The 24,411-nt window shown below is 35.3% G+C and overlaps 1 long non-coding RNA gene across 1 annotated transcript; it reads left to right on the top strand.

Annotated features, from left to right (window-relative positions):
• Positions 1 to 20,535: 20,535 nt before the first annotated feature.
• On the top strand, positions 20,536 to 21,156 carry LOC129921219 (uncharacterized). The gene is made up of 3 exons (XR_008773482.1): positions 20,536 to 20,658; positions 20,747 to 20,805; positions 20,882 to 21,156. It is a non-coding gene; the product is annotated as an uncharacterized LOC129921219 (long non-coding RNA).
• The last annotated feature ends 3,255 nt before the right edge of the window (positions 21,157 to 24,411 follow it).

Genomic DNA, 24,411 nt, shown 5'->3' with positions numbered 1-24,411 from the left:
TCACCGAAGAGTTCCCAATCAAAGTCGGTGTGCACCAGGGAAGCGTCCTGAGTCCTTTGCTCTTTATTACAGTCCTTGACTTTCAGCTTGAAGGAAAAGTGAATCAGTTATTCTTTGCTGATGATGGAGCCATCATAAGTGAAGATCCAACATCCTTGCAACGAGCACTGGATGTGTGGGTGGATGTTCTGGAATTAAGTGGGTATCGGATAAGCGCGAAAAAGACAGAATATCTCTGCTGTCCATTTTCTGACCCAGACGGCCCTATTCCGGACATTTACCTGAATGGAACAATACTTCCCAAGTGCGAAAAGTTCAAATATCTTGGATCTATGATCAACAACCAAGCTTCTTGTGATGACGACATCAACCACCGAATAAGTGTAGGGTGGATGAAGTGGCGCGAAAACTCTGCCATCTTCTCTGACCGAAAAATGCCCCCTAAGCTGAAAGGAAGGCTCTATACTGCAGTTGTTCGCCCAGCACTTACATACGGTTCACAATGTTGGACAATGTACAGAACGTATGAGAGTAAACTGACAGCAGCCGAGATGAAGATGCTTCGTATGACAGCAGGAGTAACAAAGCTTGACCGAATCAGAAGCAAGAAAATCCGAGGAAGCCTTCACGTCAAAAACACCATCTTGGATAAAATACAGCATGACCGTTTAAGCTGGTACTGTCATGTACAAAGACGAAACCCTGAGAACCCAGTTCAAAAGGCGATCGCTAACGACGTTCCAACGCAATCGCGAAGAAGAGGCAGGCCTAAGAACTCATGGAGAAGACAAATGCAACGACAACTGCATTCAGTTGTCATAGAACAATTCAAAATCGAGAAGCCTGCCGACGTTTCCTGAGGTCAACCCGGCGAACCCCACATGCGGAGCCGTAGTGTGAAGCAGTGGGAGAGTTGTGACCCCATCCGAGATCATGACTATCGTCGATAATGGAGAAGAAGAAGAAGAAGAAGAAGAAAGGGTACTCTCATTGGAGTGAAAGAAAACGGCATAAAAAAAAACCGACGCGAAAAATTAATTAAAATAATTTTTAGTTGAAAAAATGAATAATTCGAATTTATTGAAGAAATCTAATAGGATTGTATTAGGGGTTTGAGAGTTGTATAAAAGGGTCTGTGAAACCAAAACACAGCATAGAATGCAAATATCCGAAAAGTCTGCGAAATTTTTTGAAAAACCTAATAGTTTCGTCAAAAAAATGAAGAAAAAATTACATTTCATATTTTAAAGTTGAATAACTTCGAAATTAATATTAGCTTTTTTGTAGAGCGTTCAATTTTATACAAGAAAATAATTTAATCTAGCCTTTTTGATGAACCATTAAAAAGTTATACAATTTCAAACTCAAAATCTGCCTTTTTTTCCTAGGCAAAAAGTGCAGTACTTTTCTGGGAATATTTCCAGATTTTCTGGCATTTTTTCCAAAAAAATTTTTGGTGCTTTTCCATTTCATAAGATGGAAAAAAAGCCAGACAAACAAAATTGGAAAAAAAGCCAGGGGCCCTATTTTGTAAAATGATTATCGTTGAAACTACTTCGCTTTCGTTGAAATGCGACTACGTATTAAGATAATCATTTAACTTCAACAATACTCGTTAATCTTTACGACTGCCATTTCGTCGCCCTAGTATTGGAGTGCCCTATACGCCAAATTTCATTTTTTGAACTAGGTATGCAGTCGTACGTTTTCGAAGTTGCTCTTTTCAAATCTGCTATCCGTTTTTTTTCTATCTTTTTTCGTTGCCGAGATATTCACTATTGTTTTGACAAAAACAAAACATTTTGGCATTTACGTCAAATTTTTCATGCAATCCAAGAAAATTTTGAGAATTGTTTTGACGTACGTTATGTTTTTTTTTGACGTACGTGTATATGAATAAAAGAAACTTCTGATTTTCATGGCGTATACGGCAAACTCATTTTGGACAAAAATTTAAATATTTTGAAAACTAAACGAATTGCAGATGTCCAATAGCAGCATGTACACATATAAAAGACACATTTTAATTATATATCATACTAAAATATCAAAAAATACCAGCTGTTAGTTCTTTCGCAATTATCTTCCGAACATTTAAATGCGATTTCCCAAAAATGTAAAAATGGCGTATACGACACTTACTAGGGCGACGATTTACCTATCGTTTAACTTTCGTTTTCGTTTAGCTGTCATAACTATTATTGCGTTTGCAACGTTTGTCGCCCTACCTCCTCTAATAAGCTATGGGGGATTTAGGCTTCCCCAAGCCGAATGAAGTTGATGGCTGGATAGAGCCTTTCTTTAAGGAAGAGTATGGAAATAAAAACAACAGCCAGAGTAAACGGCTATGCTTCGAGTTCGAGTAATTTTTATTGAACAAAACTTAGCCTATTTGAAATATTTTCTTACACACTAAGAACTTAAATCTATTCATACATTCACTCAAACATACAGCACATAATGTTTAATGTTCAAATTGAACTCAGACATTCGGCAGCATACTTGCCATATCATCAAATTAATAGCCAATATGCATACCCCTTATTAGATGTAAACAAAATATATCCAATGCACTATACAGAATATAGTGCATTGAACCTTTTTAGGTAGATACACTGACCAGAGTAGAAGTAATCTGAAACGTCAGCGCGTGCAAGATTGGGCTTTTAAGCAGTCTGTCTTTGTCTTTTCTATCATAACTTTTTATTAAAGAAGTACAAGAAAAAACCAACCAATCAAATCAATTCTGAGGAAAACAAAAGCATACATGAAAACAAACGCCACTTTCCTTAAAATTGAAATGTCAAAAGTGTTTTTTTTTTCGACAATGACGTTTGGCTTAAAAGCTTTTCAGCCAAACGTCAAAAATAAAAAAAAAAAAAAAAAGAAAAAAAACTTTTGACACTTCAACTCTGAGGAAAAGTGGCATGTATTATGCGTGTATGCATTTGTTTTCCTCAGAATTGATTTGATTGGTTGGTTCTTTCTTGTACTTCTTTAATAAAGGAAAAAGACAAAGACAGATTGCTTAAAAGCCCAATACTACGGGGTGCATTACGTTGACCATTAATGAAATGCGAGTGCACCCTTCAAGCAAACAAGTCCGACCTCGGTCCGAATCCGCTCCGCCTGAGGCGGAGTTGAGCCTGACTTTGGCTCAGAAACTGGTCCGAAGGCGGCTCAAATTAGTATGGAAATTATAATCACCGCGAAGTCGATTGCATATGTATTGGTGTGGTGAAAATCTCCATTCCGCGAAAACGGAGCCGAAGTCGGACCCGAGTCGGAGCAGCGAAAACCTACCAGAAAGAGGAACAAAAAAGGGATGATGTTTCGCATTTGCGACCAAAAAAAGAACCAGATTTTTTTTTTTCACTGAAACTGTTTTATTTTGTTTTTCTTTTCTTTATTTTATTTTCACAAGCACAATTTTTATAATTATTTTCTGGTGAAGGCCAGTGGCAGGAGAACTCGATGTAATTCGACAAATTGTGGATGTTGAATGTATGTGGGTGCTGGTGGCGTCAGTCTGCCGAAGAAGAAGATTTCCTAAGAAAAACACAAAATGATTAGTTTATTATTTAAAAAATCACTGCGCGAGCACACTCGCCCATATTTTATCGATGAATTCTTTTTTTGGCTTAAAATGATCCCATATTATATATAGTAATTTAATTTTAAACAAGGCGAGACACGAAACGCCACAAACACTGCAAGAAAAAAAATAAAATGAAGTTGACGCTTTGTATTTCTGTTCCCTTTGTCTTTCCTTCGTCAATTTTCCTTTTCGCACTTTTTCACCACGATTCTCGTTCGACTTTTGTGTTCATACACAAAAAGTTGTAAGTGTGTGAGTGCAAGCCTGATTTTCGGGGTCTGAGGTCGGAGTTTCTTTGTTGAACTCAGTTTTCTTGCTTGAAGGGCATTTGAGAAATATATTTACTATTATAAAGTGAAGTGTTAGAGTCAATGACCAAAGTGTATTGTTTCCCTTTAAGCAAACAAGTAAGACCTCGGTCCGAAACCGCTCCGCCTCAGGCTGTTTCCGACTTCGGCTCAGAAACAGGTCCGAAGACCGCTCAAATTAGTATGGAAATTATAATCACCGCGGAGCCGATTTTAAATGTATTGGTTTTTTCACCACGATTTCTCCTTCGACTTTGTGTTCATACACAAAAAGTTGCAAGTGTGTGAGTGCAACCCCGTTTTTCTCAGTCGGAGGTCGGAGTGTCTTTTCTGAACTCCGTTTTCTTGCTTGAAGGGTTATGTCGCAGTGATCTTCTGCGCCAATGACTGGAATGGATTATTAATAATTATGTGATCGCGAGTGTGATCCCTTCACACCACCCTTCCCGGGGGAAAAAGGAGAAATCATGACATGTCTTGATTTCTTCTTTTACGCCTCACTTGTATAATAGGGATTTTGAGAAATATTTATGTTTTTCTTTAGGTATTTATATATTTTTTTTCCTTTATTATGTGTATGCTGATAGTATGTTTGACTGTATGTTTATAATGTAATAGGTATATATATTTTTTTTATTCATTTTATAATTAGTTTTAACGACTTTTTAGCAAGTTAGGTATTCTTTTATATGAAGTGACTTATTTAATATATTTTTCTTCTTACAAATATCACTTATTATCAATGCTTTACTTCTTATGTTATATTAGGTTACAAATATTACTTATTATGCTTTGCTTCTTATATTAGGTTACAAATATTACTTATTATCTATGCGCGCTATTAAAATTAAATGAAATGGTACCTAACTTTGTACGTACATACATATTTATGTAATTTATTTTTCGGAAGTACTTCCTTCCCCTTTTTTTTATTTTGATTTCGCTTTTATCATAAATCATATTAAAGTTAAATATATGTAAAATGGTTTTAGTCTATTCTTGTGTACTGTCATTCTATTATTATTGTATTTGATATCACAATTTACACCGTTTTGAGACAAAAATTCATATGGTCCTATATACAGGGTGTCCGGTAGAAAATGGATAAGCCTGAAATGGTTGATAGGTGCACTTTTTACTGTTCTGAAACCGAATAGAAAAAGTTTCTTTCGCAACCAGTTTAGAAAATATTAGCTTTTTTTCGTTCAGTGTACTTTAAATTTCATCATCTTACGTTTTCTTTAACCACAACCACGAATGAATGAATTTTATAAATTTCTTATTTTTATAATTTTCTACAACAATTGGCTCACTACATAAGAAGTTAACAAATTTTAAAACTGTTGCATCTTTTCTTTAAACAAATTTTGAAATTTGTTTTTCGATGCAAAATGTGAAAAAAAAAATTTTATGAAAATTTTCAAACACCTGTGGTATAAAAAAAATCCATAGGAACGTAGGTGGCCAACTTTTTTTAAAAATATGCGCGTCCAAAGGGGTTTTTATCAAATCTAGAGTTACTAGGAAGTTATTGTTACCAAAGTGCAAAAAAAGCCTATTAATTTAATAAATTATTTTAACTGTAAGATCTTAAGTTTTTCACATTGCTGCCACAAATGCATGGATTCCATCAGTTTTTTAATCAGTCATGTTTTACAATAATTCTTCTTACACATAACTATTAAAAAAGCGTTATAACCGTTGAACAATGGCTATAAAAAAAAATAATTTAACTTTTTTTATTGCAAAGTAGAAAAAAAATATTTGTTTGCTCAGTTAAAGCATGGGAATGCAATAATGCATCCGGACAGCTTGTTTTGAGTTTTGACTTCTCAATGATCTCGTTTTAAAGAAAAATTGAGATTTTCAGTCCCGTTGGCCCAATGCAACCTCACCAAAAATGTTGCAATGTTTTCGAATTTGTGTTCAATTCCCAATCTTATTGGGCTACGAAAAACGTCCAATATTAGATGCAATTTAATTTTCAGTTAATATTGTCAGCCACTTCTTATTTTATCTTTTAAACTGGTTATTAGCAAATTAGAAAACAAATATTTTTTTCTACTTTGCAATAAAAAAAGTTAAATTATTTTTTTTTTATAGCCATTGTTCAACGGTTATAACGCTTTAAATAAAAAAAAAATGGAGGCTTCCAAAAATATAACAAAAATATTTTTATGCATTATTCGACCATACGAACAGCCTACACTATGTTATTTCTCGGGTGTATTTTTTTTTTTTTATTTTGTAGCACAGTGTTATTTTTCGGAAGTACTTCCTTCCCCTTTTTTTTTATTTTGATTTCGCTTTTATCATAAATCATATTAAAGTTAAATATATGTAAAATGGTTTTAGTCTATTCTTGTGTACTGTCATTCTATTATTATTGTATTTGATATCACAATTTACACCGTTTTGAGACAAAAATTCATATGGTCCTATATACAGGGTGTCCGGTAGAAAATGGATAAGCCTGAAATGGTTGATAGGTGCACTTTTTACTGTTCTGAAACCGAATAGAAAAAGTTTCTTTCGCAACCAGTTTAGAAAATATTAGTTTTTTTTTCGTTCAGTGTACTTTAAATTTCATCATCTTACGTTTTCTTTAACCACAACCACGAATGAATGAATTTTATAAATTTCTTATTTTTATAATTTTCTACAACAATTGGCTCACTACATAAGAAGTTAACAAATTTTAAAACTGTTGCATCTTTTCTTTAAACAAATTTTGAAATTTGTTTTTCGATGCAAAATGTGAAAAAAAAATTTTTATGAAAATTTTCAAACACCTGTGCACTGTGGGTCACCTCCCATACAAAGTGCGGTCAAAAATATAATGACCATTTTTTTTTTAATGAAACACCTGTATTATCATTTTATATGATTTATTATTGCAAAAAAATGCATCAAGTCAGTTTTTTTAAATTTTGGTTATTTTCAAGAAAAATAAAAAAAGGTAAAAAAAATTTTTTTTTTGAAAATATAAAAAAAATGGTTAATGCCGGAAATGGACCTGCCTGTCAGTCGAGCACTTTACCCTTACCCTCTAGTTCAGTCTTTTATAAAAATAATAGTGCCAAAAAGGAATTTTTTTAGTTTTACGTTGTAATTTTTTTTTCTCCGTGTATCGTCATTCAAACTCGTATTACTCGAAAAGGGGAAAAAAGGGGAAAAAACGGCGCTATCATTTCGAAAGGTAGGATGGTATTCTTCATTTGAGAACTAAAATTGTAGAGGGCACTCGAAGGCAAACCAACTAAATCTCTAATTTAATGAAAATTGAGCTAAATAAAAATGGTTAAAATTGCTTCGCTAACGAGCCCCATTACAATTAGCCTTAATGTTATTTAACAATATAATTTATGTTTTTAGAAAGTATTAACCTTCTCTTTTAATATCCATAACAATTTAATACTGTTCACAATTTTTAACACCCGCTATCACTATCGCAAGTTCACACCTTATAACTGCAGCGATTAAAAAACTGTACCTTTTTTTATATACCGACTTTGAATGGCTATTAAGAAATGAAAAAAAGGGCAACCGTCAAATTTTTTTTGGTTTTGGTTCGATGGGAGATTGAAGAACGTTGTTTAATCATTGGATTTTAAAAAATTGACATTTACTTCTTTTATTTTTGACCTATGGCGGGACCCACTGTGCTGTGGTATAAAAAAAAATCCATAGGAACGTAGGTGGCCAACTTTTTTTAAAAATATGCGCGTCCAAAGGGGTTTTTATCAAATCTAGAGTTACTAGGAAGTTATTGTTACCAAAGTGCAAAAAAAGCCTATTAATTTAATAAATTATTTTAACTGTAAGATCTTAAGTTTTTCACATTGCTGCCACAAATGCATGGATTCCATCAGTTTTTTAATCAGTCATGTTTTACAATAATTCTTCTTACACATAACTATTAAAAAAGCGTTATAACCGTTGAACAATGGCTATAAAAAAAAATAATTTAACTTTTTTTATTGCAAAGTAGAAAAAAAATATTTGTTTGCTCAGTTAAAGCATGGGAATGCAATAATGCATCGGGACAGCTTGTTTTGAGTTTTGACTTCTTAATGATCTCGTTTTAAAGAAAAATTGAGATTTTCAGTCCCGTTGGCCCAATGCAATCTCACCAAAAATGTTGCAATGTTTTCGAATTTGTGTTCAATTCCCAATCTTATTGGGCTACGAAAAACGTCCAATATTAGATGCAATTTAATTTTCAGTTAATATTGTCAGCCACTTCTTATTTTATCTTTTAAACTGGTTATTAGCAAATTAGAAAACAAATATTTTTTTCTACTTTGCATTAAAAAAAAAGTTAAATTATTTTTTTTTATAGCCATTATTCAACGGTTATAACGCTTTTTTAATAGTTATGTGTAAGAAGAATTATTGTAAAACATGACTGATTAAAAAACTGATGGAATCCATGCATTTGTGGCAGCAATGTGAAAAACTTAAGATCTTACAGTTAAAATAATTTATTAAATTAATAGGCTTTTTTTGCACTTTGGTAACAATAACTTCCTAGTAACTCTAGATTTGATAAAAACTTTTACCATTCTGCAATCCCCTATGGATTTTTTTTATACCACAGGTGTTTGAAAATTTTCATAAAATTTTTTTTTCACATTTTGCATCGAAAAACAAATTTCAAAATTTTTTTAAAGAAAAGATGCAACAGTTTTAAAATTTTTTAACTTCTTATGTAGTGAGCCAATTGTTGTAGAAAATTATAAAAATAAGAAATTTATAAAATTCATTCATTCGTCGTTGTGGTTAAAGAAAACGTAAGATGATGAAATTTTAAGTACACTGAACGAAAAAAAGCTAATACTTTCTAAACTGGTTGCGATAGAAACTTTTTCTATTGGGTTTCAGAACAGTAAAAAGTGCACCTGTCAACCATTTCAGGCTTATCCATTTTCTACCGGACACCCTGTATATTGGATCTAATTTCTTTCTAGCCTCATTTCTTAGTAAAACCAAACTTCTTTTTTCAAAACTACTACTCTTCGTTTGTTCCTCTTTATCATATTTATCTTTTATAACATTTTTCTTCTTAATAAGCGTTTCCCGAGCGTCTTTATGGGCAACTTGTAATTTATGTTTGAGGTCAATTACGTAGTCGTCATAGTTGTACACCGGTTCCATTTGTTTTGTCAGGTTTTTTGGCAAGCTACACTGCTTTCCGAATATTAATTCAAACGGCGTGTAACCCGTTTCTGAGTGTACAAATGTGTTATAACAGAAAACGTAATATGGCAACCAACTGCTCCAGTCCATAGCCGTATTTAGGGGGGGGGGTGTTTTTAGGTGTTTAACCCCCCCCGAAATTTTTTTTTCAGAAAATCAAAAGATACCTATAAACATATACAAGTCTAATATGTGCAGCACTAAATGATTTGTTTTTGTATTTTAGTGATTTGATTACCTATATGAAAATCTCCCTTAAAATCACTACCAATTTTGCATCGTTGCAGAAGCTGTCGATGAAGTTTGTATAAAGGAAAACAAAAATTGTTTGGTCCATTACAAAGAGTTTTTATCTCTTTGACCATTTCCTAAACCACTATGTTAACACCTTAAAATGCTCTTTTAAGAACCCTTTAAATACCACAAGTACTTTTGCAGGGTTTTTGGTGCCGAACTCGAATCCAAAGACGGACTTATTCGATCACATCTTGTTTTTGAAATATTACCCTTAAATCTATTTAAATCTTTCAGACATCTTTTCTACTGTCCGAGATATCTTCAGTTGCTTATTACCCACTTTTGTTCTATGTCAACCTTAAATCCAGTATGTAAGCGAAAGTAAATGTATCGATTTATTCAGAGACTGTAGTACCTACCAACGCTAGGAAATAACCTCGAAAACTGGTAAAAAGCGGGATTTTCGATTTTCTAACGGGAATATCTCATAAACGCGATGCGATAGAATTTTTCTGAGTTCGGATTCGAGCTCAGCACATAAAACCTTTAGAAAAGTATATCTTGGTTTCTGTAACAAAAACCTTGTTGGCCATACTCAAAATAAAAAAAATGCGATTATACTTTAGCAATGGAAGAAAAACTTGTTTTTATTTCTAAAAATTATAAGAGAAAGTAACGGGACATTTTGGTCTTCTCAATATTCTTGTTTTTTAATCCCCTTTAACAAAAAAAAATAGTAGGGTGTCACTGCAATACTCGGTTTTATATAAATAGCATTTTTATATGGTGCGATTATACTTTTTCAAAGCACTGTATTTACAACATTTCGTTATTCTTTTGTTTCAAATTATAAAATTAAACAATTTCAGTTTGTTGTTAAATTTTGAAGTGAAGTATAACACTGGTCAACAAAATTAAACTTCTTTTTTGTTACAGTAACCAGGGTATACTCTTCTATAGGTTTTTTGTGTGCTGAGCTCGAAACCGAAGTCAGAAAAATTCGATCACATCACGTTTTTGAGATATTCCCGTTAGAAAATCGAAAATGCCGCTTTTTACCAGTTTTCAGGGTTATTTTTTAGCGTTTACTTATTTTTTTTAAATTGAATTTGTAACAGTTTCTAACGGGAATATCTCCAAAACGTGATGTGATAGAATTTTTCTGACTTCGGATTCGAGCTCAGCCTATAGAAAAGTATACCCTGGTTTCCGTAACAAAAACCTTGTTGACCAGTGTAATTAGCTCATGTCAAACAACTTGGATTATTTAAAATTTTGGTTTTTAAGTATTGCTAATTTCATTTAGAACTCAATAGATAGAATGTACCTGTCAATTTTCTGCTACAAAATTTCATTGCAAGAAAAAGTCCATTTTTCAATGTTTTATATATTAAATTGTACGAAATAATTTTTTTTTATAAAGCCTAAGAATGGTTAAAATTTGTTTCTTAAAAAAAATGTTCTTGCTCACTAACGCTCGCAATTTATATCAACCAACTTATCATTCTTTGTACCTACAAAACTAGAGATGCCGCTGAATATTCGGCCATTTTTAAATTCGTTTACCGTAAGCAGGGCTTTTTTAAACTTTTAACTACGAATTTCTCTCCTAAAAAATACTTAAAAAGGATATTGGCAAATTTTTCGCTTCTACACAGTTCAAATGACTATTTGATTTAGCGGGATTTAGAATCGACTGCAGTTACATATAGTTGATACAAAGTATTGTGATTTCTAAAAATTTGTTTGGTCTGAGCTAACCCCCCCCCCCCCCCCCCCGAAATGAAATCCTAGCTACGGCTATGCTCCAGTCTGTGTGTTTTTCTGAGACATAACTTCTGAGATACGCGCCTAAAACCTTATGTGAATTTTCTAAAGCTCCTATACTCTCATGATGGTACGCAGTAGATTGTAATTGTTCTATTTTCAAAAGCTTACAGATACCCTTGAAAACCTGGTTTATAAATTCGGTTCCCAGATCAGATGCTATTGTATGTGGTACTCCGTATCCTTAGAGGATATAATATATGGAGTGCTTGTGCTGTTATTTCCGTGAAAATTTTATAGTTTCACATCTAGTTTCTTCAAGTTTTTCGATGAGTGCATGCCTCCATTTTATTTTCATTTGATGGCTGTCATCAACAAGCGTGTTTATTTACAGCTGCGGAACCGGACTCGCACTGAAAAACGAAGGCAGCGACCCCTATCCATGCATATGGCGTTACAATGTATTAGGTATAGGAACAAGCACTCCATATATTATATCCTCTAAGTCCGTATCTTAGGTTAGGTTAGGTAGAAATGGCTGTCAGGAAAACAACTGACACACTTAGACCATTTATTGGTCCGTTGTGATACCATGATTTTGTGAGGAAATTCCTCACTAATTAAACCAGTTGGAGCTTTTAATAAAGCGGTGAAGGTTGAAGATGTCAGTATTGATTAGTTCACTGGTATCTTCTAAGAAATATTTTTCCAGGTATTTTTTACGTCTACTGGAAAGGGCAGGACATGAGCAGAGAAGATGTTGGATTGTTTCTTCTTCTTCCTCATCAAGGCAACTTCTACAGAAGTCGTTAGAGATTACGCCAAGTCTTATGGCGTGTCTACCTATGAGACAGTGTCCTGTTAAGACACCTATTACAGAGCTGATATGCAATCTGCTTAGAGACAATAAATTTTTTGAACGTTTTGGATCTAGCCTAGGCCAGATCTGCTTGGTCGTTTGGCAAGTTATAATGTTTGACCATCGTATGTTTGTTGCCTCTATAGCTTCTTGCTTCAGCATGAGTTTGCACGTTGCGATTGGTATACCAATATTTGCCTTATTGGGTAAAATTGGTATTAGAGTTCCATTTCTGGCGAGTTCGTCTGCTTCACAGTTTCCCAGAATATCTCTGTGACCCGGCACCCAGAAAAGGTGAATGTTAAACTGTTCTGACATCTCCATGAGAGATGATCGACAGTCGCGGGCAGTAACGGAGTTTGTGGAAACCGAAGCTAACGATTTAAGGGCGGCCTGGCTATCAGAGAAGATGCGGATATCCGATGTAGATATCACGTTTTCTTTGAGCCAAGTCAGTACTTCTTTAATCGCCATTATTTCCGCTTGGAACACGCTGCAGTGATTAGGGAGACGGAAGGAGAGACTAACATTAAGTCTATCGGAGTAAACCCCGCCACCCACTCCGTCATTGGTTTTAGAACCATCTGTGTAGAAATGAATTGAATCATCTCTTAGAAACTCGGCATTGTCCCATTCTGATCTATTTGGGATGGTGACTTCATAATTATTGCCGAAAACCAATTGTGGGGTGGTGTAGTCGGAGTGACTGTGGATTGATCCGAATGAATTCAGAATATTTGTGTGGCCAATAGAGTTATTGGTCCATTGAGATATGGCTTGGAGTCGAATAGCAGTGCTCGCGGCCACCTGCTTACTGAATATATCTATGGGTGGAAGATTGAGTAATATATCAAGAGCGGCGGAAGGTGTCGAACGGAGAGCTCCGCTGATGCACATGCAGGCTGAACGTTGGACTTTGCTTAACTTGTCTCGATATGTTACTTTTTCCAGAGCAGTCCACCAAACTGCTACCCCGTAAGTGAGAATAGGTCTGATGACTGCAGTGTATAGCCAATGAGTTATTTTAGGAGATAGTCCCCATTTATTCCCTATAGCTTTTTTGCAAGAAAAGAGTGCCACTGTGGCTTTTCTTATTCTTTCTTGTATGTTGGTTTTCCAGTTTAATTTGCTATCCAAAATAAGACCCAGGTATTTGGCTTCGCTGGCAAAACTAAGTGGAACACCATTAATAGAGGGGGGGTCTAGTTGTGGAATTTTATATTTCTTTGTAAAGAGGACAAGTTCTGTTTTTTGAGGATTTACCCCCAATCCACAGTTTGTTGCCCATTTTAGTAGCTTATTTAGAGCAGTTTGCATTAGTTCTATTATAGTATGGAGATGTTTTCCTGATATGGCAATGGCGACGTCGTCAGCGTATGCAATCACTTTGAATCCATCTACTTCTAGACCGACTAGTAGTTCATTAACCACTAAGTTCCACAGGAGTGGGGAGAGTACCCCTCCTTGTGGTGTACCTCTACTAACAGATCTTCTTGCTGAGAAATCTCCTAGAGTTGAGTTAATAATTCTGCTTTTCAGCATAAGGTCTATTAGCTCGCTCAGTGAGCTATCTACTTTAAGGTTCTTCAGTGCATTTGTGATTGCTATGTTGCTGACGTTGTTGAACGCGCCTTCAATATCAAGAAATGCAACTAAGGTGAACTCTTTATGATGGAGGGAATATTCAATAGTGCGCACTACAGTATGTAGTGCTGTTTCAACCGATTTCCCTTTACAATAAGCGTGTTGTGCTGTAGATATAAGATTGGGATCTATGACATTACGCAAGTGGATATCAATCATTCGTTCTAAGGTTTTAAGAAGGAATGATGATAGGCTGATAGGTCGGAGGTCTTTCGGATTGACATGAGAGAATTTGCCTGCTTTGGGTATGAATACAACTTTAACTTCTCTCCATAGGGCAGGGATGTGTTTCAATTTTACACATCCATTCAGAATTATCTCTAAGATGGGAATTAGAATATCTGATGCCATTTGAAGTTCGGCTGGTATTATACCATCCGGTCCAGCGGATTTGTATGGTTTGAAGGCGTTGATGGCCCACTTTAGCTTCTCTCTTGTAATCAGACCAAGATTGTTTTTTGAATTTGTGTCTGGCCCTGATGGGTCGACTCTGTTTATAATGTTTGAGCTACTTGGAAAATGAGTATCTAGTAGCAAATTGAGTGATTCTTCACAGGAGTGGGTCCAGGCCCCGTTATTTGTTTTCAAGGCACTGGGCATTAAAGGGTTTGTTGAGAGAATTTTTCTTAATCTAGAGGCTTCTGAAGAGTCTTCTATTTTTTCACAGAAATTTCTCCAAGAAGATGTTTTACATTTTCTTAGCTGTTTTTTGTAGACTTTCAGGGATTCTTTGTATAGGTCCCAGTCTGAAACATCTCTAGTGGATTTGGCGAGATTGAAGAGTTTTCTACAAGCTTTTCTGTGCGGTTCTAGCCCTGAGTTCCACCAGTGTGGCTTCTGCTTTCCTCTTACTTGTATGAGTGGGCAGGAGTTATTCATTGAAAGGTTAAGGGCAGAAGTGAGATCATTGACTTTGTTGTCGAGATCGATTGTATTTGAGGGATAACTTAGAAGTTCAGGTTTAAGTAAGCTTGTCAGAGTTTCCCTGTATTTTTGCCAGTTAGTTTTGCGATAGTTTCGGAATGCTAACTGTTTAGTAGTCACATCGTTAAGACTAAATTGGATGTATCTATGATCAGAGAACGAGTGTTCTTCAGATACTTTCCAATTTAAGATCCTTTGATGAATCGAATCGGAGACAAGAGTAATGTCTAGTACTTCTTGTCGGTTTCTGGTAACGAATGTTGGTTCATTGCCAGTATTACTTACTATCAGGTTAGTACTCAAAATAAAATCAAAAAGTGACTCACCTCTATCATTTATGTCGGTACTTCCCCAGACCGTGTGATGGGCGTTTGCATCGCAACCAATTATGAGGCAGATCTTTTGCCTTTCAGCATCGGCTACAAGTCTCCGTAGTTTTTCGCCAGGGAGAGGGCCGAGTTGGTCATGGCCGAGATATGCCGACGCAATCCAGAGTGTTCCTTGGTCAGTTTGCAGTCTGACCGCGGTTACATCTCGATCGCTGTAATTAGGGAGTAAATATACATTAGCATTACTTCTTGCTAATATGCATGATCTGGGGTCACCTTTGTCCGATGCATATAGCAAGTTGTACCCAGGAGTCCTGAGTCCCTGAACCATGGACTTGCAGATCCATGGTTCCTGGACCAGCACCACGTCTTCCCCATTCTTGTGGATTCGGAGAAGAAGGGAGGCCGAAGCCTGCTTGGAGTGGTGAAGGTTAATCTGAACTAACTGGAGCATGAATGCTACTGTTAGTCAGATCAGCCCCCACCACCGTAAGGTCGAGGTCTTCGGATTCTGACTCAGAAGATGAACGTAGGAGTTCATCTTCACTGAGTAGAATCTTGTTGAGATATTCCTCTGTTTCCATCTCAACATCGGAGTTATCTGGTATTGGAGCCATTGTGGCTGGCGTTTTAGAGCCCGAGGGGACCTCCTCAGTTGGGGAGATTACCGGCGTATCAACCTCAATTGATGGAGATGGAGGATTGATATTTAAGGCAATATCTTCTTCTAAGGAGGGAACCTCAGGTGCCGGAAGTGATAGAGGTGCAGCTTTTGCACTCTCCTCATCTTTTTTATAGATCTTTAAGGTTGTAGAAGTCCATCCAAACCTTATCTGACTTTGATTCGCGGCTAGGGGAGTCAACGACTCCTTATTGATGACAATTATTGCCGATCTATAAGGGCCCGTTGGCTCCTCCAGCTTTGCGACTTTCCAGTCGTGAGTGGGTAGGGATGCATTTCCAAACTGGATCATTTTGAGCACAGTATCTTTGTAGGCTAGCTCAGCTGGGATACTGATGCGAGCTCTAGGTCTGCAAGGAATGTCTTCCTTTGCCACAACCTCTAGCTTGGCATCAGGCCATAGCCCCTCTAGTCTGCTGATAGCAAGCTTATATAGATCGCATGATCTCTTGTCACCGAATGCGACGAGCTTGAGTCCGTATCTTAGAATAAAACCTACTAGAGCTTTGGCTACCGTGCTTGAATCTTTATTTGATAAATTTCGTCAGTTCATCTTGAATGGTATGTATTTAGCTCCATCTTCAGATTCTTCTAAAGTACCTACTAGGTCTATTAATATCACTGTGATAGTTCGATTTTGCAACAGAAGCGAGACACATCGATTCTAGTTAATTCGAGTATGCTGTGTTGCTGGTTAGTGGAGGGGAGAGGAGCGTGGAAGAGGAAGAGTCGGTAAGGCAGCAAGACTACCATACCGTGACAGGAACATCTGGAAAAGGAAAGAGGAACACCAGGAAAAGGGAAAGAGTGTCTACTCCCGAGAACTTGGCCTGCTTGCTGTGCGCAGCGTCAGCTCGTCGGATGTGGGGGGGATCTTGTTCCCGGAAGTAAACTTCACCAGCAGCCAAAAACATAAATCAGGCCGATAACCAACAACTAAACTCAAAATTTGACGCGGACGGACGTTCACCACCCCAAGGGCACTGCCGGTGTTGTTGCAGTGTGGCCTTTTACCCACCCAACCATGAGAATCCTCGGCCATTTTGGATTCTCCCAAATACGTTGTCGTTCCACTGGAAATCAGGTCCTTACCATCGTTGAAACTCGCTACCTTCTGCACCCCTGAAAATTTCTTCAATTAGCCATCGTTTCACTCAGGCGAAACGGAAACAAAACAAAAAAATATTTCTTGTCTTTTCAACATGGGCGTCTCAACTTTTATTCTTTATAAAAATGATTTTTAGAATATTAGAAATGATTTGAAACATTTTTTTTAAATTAACAAAAAAAAATAAATTAACAAAAAAAAAACCAGAAAAAAAACTAAGCAAAACAAAAGAAAAAAAAATGTAACAAAAAAACGATTCCTTTTTGAGGCAATGAACAAAAAAAAACAATCAGGATACCCTTAGTGGTACCAACTCAAATTAAAAAAAAAACGTCCCAGGATTCCCTACCTCTAGAGAGCTCTTTGGAGGTCCTAACCCTAGGAAAATAAAAATTTCAAAATCCGCTTGGACCCCTGTGGAATTATTTTTTTATCACTTACAATGTAAATTTATAATTAATATTTAAGAATTAAAAAAAAATATATTTTTTACTATAATTTTGCTTTGACGCCGGAAAAAAAACAACAGGTTAAATAAGGGACAAACACAAACACTTAATTTTTGAACGATTTGAGCTATTTTTTGTTTTGGGTTTGCTTTCAAAATAACTCACTGCGACCTCGCTTTTAGTATATAAGTAATTTTTCTTTTTGTTGTTTCGTTTTAGGTGCCTTTTGGCGGACCAGCGTTTCAGCCAGCCGGGGTGCTCCCTTGGACGGAACCAGACTGCAGGGGGAATTAGTTTGGACACTTCAGTTCCACTCCCAAATCCTTCGAATTGGATTACTACCGGCACAGTTTTCACCAAAAAGACCGATGATAATTTATTATTTTATTTTTTTTTTAAATGGTGCGGCGGCCCAGTCCTGGTACGTTAATCTGGGACCGCCAAAAATCAACCTAGGAAATTTTACGTCTATTTAAGACCTTTCAATAAAAAAAATAAAAATTCTGTCAAACTCACCACTTTTATTAATTTAGTAAAATATATATTTCCCTGGTTCACCCACAAAAAAATCGAAGCAAATTAATTTCAGAAAAACAGTTTACTGGTATTTAGAGTTCTAATAAAAAAATGGCAAAAAAAAACAAACATATTAATTTAATACACACACTTTGATTTAAATTTCAAATTTTACAACTTTTCACTATTTCTTAATTTAGTTTATTTTCTTACGCAAATAAATTTTAATTCAATTTAACTTGGTTTAATATTTTTATTTAAAAAAAAAAAACTTTGGCAGCTTTAGCTCAACCGAATTGTATCTTCCTTAACTTTCGAATGATACGACCCTTCAAGCAAGAAAACGGAGTCCAGAAAAGACAGTCCGACCTCCGACGGAGAAAAGCGGGGTTGCACTCACACACTTGCAACTTTTTGTGTATGAACACAAAGTGGAAGGAGAAATCGTGGTGAAAAGTGAGAAATGGAAAAAAAAGTGAAACAGACATAGCCAACAAGAGCAAAAGCGTCATTTTGTTATGTTTCGTTGAAGTGTATAGTCGCGTCGTGTCTCGTGTCGTTGTTATTATAATATTAGTATAATTATAAACAATTATATCAAATTATAAACAATATGGAAACAAAAAAAGGTATGTTGTATATATCGCTCAAAGTGTTTGGATTAAATTGATGTGTTTCTGTTTGTGTTGTAGATGTAATCGCTAATGATGAAGAATAAGGCAGAAGGTGAAGCATGCGATTGGACATCTAAAGAAACACCCACGCAACAACAAATAAAATAAAATGAAAAAAATTTATTGTATTTTATATTGTATATATTGTGAAAATTTCGTTTGCCAAAATTAAATAAAAAAAAACAGTTTCAGTGAAAAAAAAAAATAAATCTTGTTCTTTTTTGGTCGCAAATGCGAAACGTCATCCCTTTTTTGTTCCTCTTTCTAGTAGGTTTTCGCTGCTCCGACTCAGGTCCGCCTTCGGCTCCATTTTCTCGGAATGGAGATTTTCACCACACCAATACACATGCAATCGACTTCGCGGTGATTATAATTTCCATACTAATTTGAGCCGCCTTCGGACCAGTTTCTGATCCGAAGTCGGACTCAGCTCCGCCTCAGGCGGAGCGGATGCGGACCGAGGTCGGACCTGTTTGCTTGAAGGGGAGTTCGGCGAGATGTCAAAAGCCCGATCTTACAGCAGGGGAAAAATAAAGGAAAACCACTTTGACATTTGGCGGCGAACCTCCAAAAATTGGTACCGCATGTTAAATCTAACTGGACAAACATCACCCGATTCCCATCTCTCAATATAAACCTTATATACACTCTTGTAAGTATTGGTGAGCATTTCTAAATCCCCCCTGTCTATCTTCGAATTCGAACTTAATTATATAGGGCACGTTCAGAAAAAGGGAAATTACTTTGTTGCAACCATCCACCAATAGATGGCCATTGTAAGGTTAAGGGTGTGATTATATTGGCTTATTGGAGGTTTAAGTTTGGTTTGTGCGTAAAACTACAATTATAACGCGTAACATGAACATCGACAAAAAGTACGTATTGAACAAATAAAAAACAAAAATCGACACGTGTAAACGTTAATTATTGTATGGTTTCCATGTCAAAACTCATAAAAAAACATTAAAGTGGGTTTACATTGCATTGCCTGCAAACAAAATTACTAACATACATTTACTTCTGTAAGAAGTATAATGTACCACACGAGGATAATAAATCATCTTAATTTTATTTGTTTCTTTAATTTCATCAATAAAAATCTAGATATTTAAATTTTTCTCTTTCTATCATCCATCTCCTTTCCTCAAAATTTCCATACTAATTTGAGCCGCCATCGGACCCGTTTCTGAGCCGCAGTCGGACTCAGCTCCGTCCGAGGCGGAGCGAATTCGGACCGAGGTCGGACTTGTTTGCTTGAAGGGTAGGCACGAATTGGCCCATCCAACTCGACCCTCATGTAACCATATAAAGTACGAAGTCTGAACCATTGTTGATCGGTGTCAGTCCATAGACTACCCTTCAAGCAAACAAGTCCGACCTCGCCTCGGACGGAGCTGAGTCCGAATACGGATCAGAAACTGGTCCGAAGGCGGCTCAAATTAGTATGGAAATTATAATCACCGCGAAGTCGATTGCATATGTATTGGTGTGGTGAAAACCTCCATTCCGAGAAAACGGAGCCGAAGTCGGACCCGAGGCGGATCAGCGAAAACCTACCAGAAAGAGGAACAAAAAAGGGATGACGTTTCGCATTTGCGACCAAAAAAGAACAAGATTTATTTTTTTTTTCACTGAAACTGTTTTTTTTTTATTTAATTTTGGCAAACAATTTAAAATACAATACATTTTTTTCATTTTATTTTATTTGTTGTTGCTGCTGTTGTTGGTGTTTCTTTAGATGCCCAATCGCATGTTTCACCTTCTGCCTTTTTCTTCATCATTAGAGATTACATCTACAACACAAACAGAAACACATCACTTTAATCCAAACACTTTGAGCGATATATACAACATACCTTTTTTTGTTTCCATATTGTTAATAGTTTGATATAATTGTTTATAATTATACTTATATTTTATTAACAACGACACGAGACACGACGAGACCAAACACTTCAACAAAAAATAACAAAATGACGCTTTGGCTCTTGTTGGCCTTGTCTTTCTTTTCCTTTTCTCATTTTTCATCACGATTCTCGTTCGAATTTGTGTTCATACACAAAAAGTTGCAAGTGTGTGAGTGCAAGCCCGATTTTCGCGGTCTGAGGTCGGAGTTTCTTTGTTGAACTCAGTTTTCTTGCTTGAAGGGTTGTTGGCTATGTCTGCCTACTTTTTTTCCTTTTCTCAGTTTTCACCACGATTCTCTTAGACTTTGTGTTCATACACAAAAAGTTGCAAGTGTGTGAGTGCAACCCCGCTTTTCTCGGTTGGAGGTCGGACTATCTTTTCTGGACTCCGTTTTCTTGCTTGAAGGGTATAATTTATTAAACATCAAATTGGAAAATGGCAAATTCAACATGGCAGGTAGGTAATAAAAAATTCTTATTTTGTTTATTTTTTCGTTACATATTATTATTTATACAACTAATATTAATTACTTTGTCTTTTTCAGGTTCTAAGTTATGCTTCCAGCTGGAGTTTTCATGGATGGATGTCGTCACAAGTGGATAAGTTTGTTTTTCATTTCCTTCTTAGGAATTGTTTACGTTGTTTTTTTTTTTTTTCTAATCTTTCTTTTTCATTCTAGGTCTATGGGGCAGTTCAACAGGCGTCCGCAACAGCTGAATTCAGTGGTGGCAACCGTTTTGAAAGTTTGGCTCAAGTTTTCGAGATATTTCGAAAATAAAATCTTAGGTCGGGACTATTAAAATACTGATAATTTCGAATAATTAAGTTTTTTTAAGCAGTTTTTAGTTTAGAGAAAAGCTATTCCTGTATATAGCTATATGTTTAACACTATTCCAACCTAGATTGTGATGTTTCGGTCGCTTACAAACATTTTATAAACAAAAACTTCACTTTTTCATGTTTTTTTTTATTTTGTTGACTTTCAAAGCCTTTAATATGGAGGCAATTTGAGTTTAACATTGATTCGGGATATTTTATATTATTTAAATAGCATATCTTTCCAAAAATGAATAAAATACTGCAAATCTGAAAAAGTTCACTAGTGAAAATCAGCCTACTAAGCTACGGAATTGTATCAAAACCTGAACTTAAGATTAAATTAAGATAGTTTTTGGATTTTCAGCTTAAGCTTAAGATATATCAGAAAATAAATTAATGAATTAAACAGTTTTTGTAAAAACAAAAAACGTTCTTATATACTTACATCATGTCGGGATAAAAGCAGTCAAAATAACGTTTTTTCCCTTTTATAACTGTAATATTTAAAAAAAAGGAAGCCAAATAAATATGTATATGTTCGGATTCGAGTTCAGCACCCCTTTCACCTTCAGAAAAGTATATTTTGGCTCTTGTGGCAAAAAAAAAAGTTTATTTTTGCTTACCAGTGTTATTTAATACATTTCCGTAGCTTAATAGACTAATTTTCACTAGTGAACTTTTTCAGGTTTGCAGTATTTTATTCATTTTTGGAATGATATGCTATTTAAATAATATAAAATATCCCGAATCAATGTTAAACTCAAATTGCCTCCATATTAAAGGCTTTGAAAGTCAACAAAATAAAAAAAACATGAAAAAGTGAAGTTTTTGTTTATAAAATGTTTGTAAGCGACCTAAACATAACAATCTAGGTTGGAATAGTGTTAAACATATAGCTATATACAGGAATAGCTTTTCTCTAAACTAAAAACTGTTTAAAAAAACTTAATTATTCGAAATTATCCGTATTTTTATAGTCCCGTCTTAAGATTTTATTTTCGAAATTTCTCGAAAACTTGAGCCAAACTTTCAAAACAGTTGCCACTACTGAATTCAGCATACTCGAATTAACTAGAATCGATGTGTCTTCGCTCTGTTGCAAAAAAAAGTTCTAAAAACTATCACAGTGTATTTTGTCAAAACCTGATTCGGCTGTTGATGTCAAAGTAATCGGTTGTTTTTTTCGGTTGGTTATATATGTTTCTTTGACATACTGGGCAGTACTTAACGTATGTCGTCACATCGTTTGCATTCCTGTCAAAAAAGTATTTTAGTTTAATCGTTTAAGGCATGTGGATTAATTAAATTAAAAGAGTAAAAAAGGCAGCTTTATTGACTTTGCCAAATTTTAATTTTATTTACTAAAAAACTTTTTAACAAATTAAATTAATGTTTTTGGATGCATTTCGACTATTAGTCATCCTCAGCGAGCACGTTATACTAAGTTCAATCTGTCATGGACCAGCTGGACGTGAGAGAAAGAAGAATTAAAAACAAATTCAAAAACAATAATACAAATTAAAACGTCTATTAGAAGACTTATCGATGCATTTGAATAGTGGGGAGCATATTGGGGCTTCCTTCGTGTTCGTAGATATGCTTCTGTTTAAGAACATATAAATGCTCTCATAGTGCGTGGCTACACGGTGATTTTTCAATCGCCTAAGCAGTGAGTTTGTAGGCAAGAGGGATTAGGATTGAAGGGGGAAGATGCTCACGAAGCGAACTGAATCTTCTGAGGGTAGTACAGTTCCATTCCTAAATTTTTCCTCTTTTTGACGTTTGTTCCTAGAAAATGTAAAAGTGGAACGCGATTGAGCCCAACAGTGTGTAGCAACCTCATGTGATTTTTCAATCGATTGAAAAATCACTGTGTAGCCAGGCACATAGGCGTCTAGTTTGTATGCGTCGGTCGTTGACCTGTTTTTTCAGTTTGACGTTGTCCATACTCCAAAGTGTAAGTTGTTCATGTTCTAGTGCATGGATTGCAAAGGCGGATTTTGTTGTTTGTTGTTTCTAAATGCTAGTCAAATGCTCCTTCATTCTCACCTCTATGCTTCTTTTGGTTTGGCCAAGGTACTTTTCTTCACATTCATTGCATGAGATTTCATAAATTCCAGATTTTTGTAGGAAGTTTGTTTTGTCTTTCAAATTGACAATTATATTTTGTAATTTGTTGTTGCTGCTGTGTACAATTTCCATGTTATGTTTTTTGAAGACTTTTTTTAATTTGTTGGTGATTTCAGGTACGTAAGGTAATGATATTCTTTTTTGTTGTTCTTTTTCCCTAGATACAGTACCTTGCCATATTATTAGGCCCAAGCGAAAAAAATACAACTTTTTGGTTAATGTTGCTCAATTTTTAAAGTTTTTGTCAAAATATCTAAAATTTGTTTTGTCTCATTTACTTACACTTATCAGGTAGATGCGTATTGACTTAAAAAAAGTTTAAGAATTTATGAATTTTGATAAAAAATAACGTGCAAAAGGATATAAGCTTTAAAAGACGTTTTCCACCGAATTCATGACCGGAGAATTTCGAGACCAGTCTAATACTTTAATTTTTGTATCGCGTAATAACGTGACATTCTTAACTTTATGGTAAGGACCCCATTATGCATAAATATAGAATCTTTGAGCCTTAAGTCTGTTCTGAAATCGTAGAATAAAAACGAAAACGTCTTTAAGAGCTTAATCCCTTTTGAATGTTATTTTTTATCGAAATTTATCAATTCTCTAACTTTTTTTAAGTCAGTCCTTATCTACGTGATAAGTGTAAGTAAATGAGACAAAAAAAGATTTAAGATATTTCGACAAAAAACTTTAAAAATTCATCAACATGATCCTAAAAATTGTATTTTTTTTCGCTTGGGCTTAATAATATGGCAAGGTACTGTAATGTCGTGATGCTCCGTATGTTTATCTTTTTCGAATGTAGAGATACTAAATTGTCAATCATTTGTTCAGTGTAACCATTTAACAAAGCTGCATACTTGATGTATTTCAATTCTTCCATATAATTTTTGATGTTGAGTGGAAGTCTGCAAAGTCGATGAACCATGCTATGGAATGCAGATTTTTTATGAGACACTGGGCAGTGCGAATCAGGTGGAATGTAACATGGTGTGTTAGATGGTTTTCTGTAAACAGAAAATTCGATAGTACCGTCAATTTTTCGTGTTAAACGTACATCCAAGAAAGGTAATGACGAATCCTTCTCCATTTCTAACGTGAAATTAATCGTTGGGCATTGTGTATTTAAATGTGATAAAATGTCCCCTTCTTTTCCTTTTTAAATTATTGCTGCAACGTCGTCAACGTATCTCCACCAAGTTGTTGTAGTTTTCCTGTTTCCTTCAATTTTGTCTCAAAACTTGACATAAGAGGGGA

This window comes from Episyrphus balteatus, chromosome 1 (assembly GCF_945859705.1).
Source record: "Episyrphus balteatus chromosome 1, idEpiBalt1.1, whole genome shotgun sequence".
In the NCBI taxonomy this organism is placed as follows: Eukaryota; Metazoa; Arthropoda; class Insecta; order Diptera; family Syrphidae; genus Episyrphus; species Episyrphus balteatus.
This window is presented reverse-complemented; position numbering and strand designations above follow the sequence as displayed.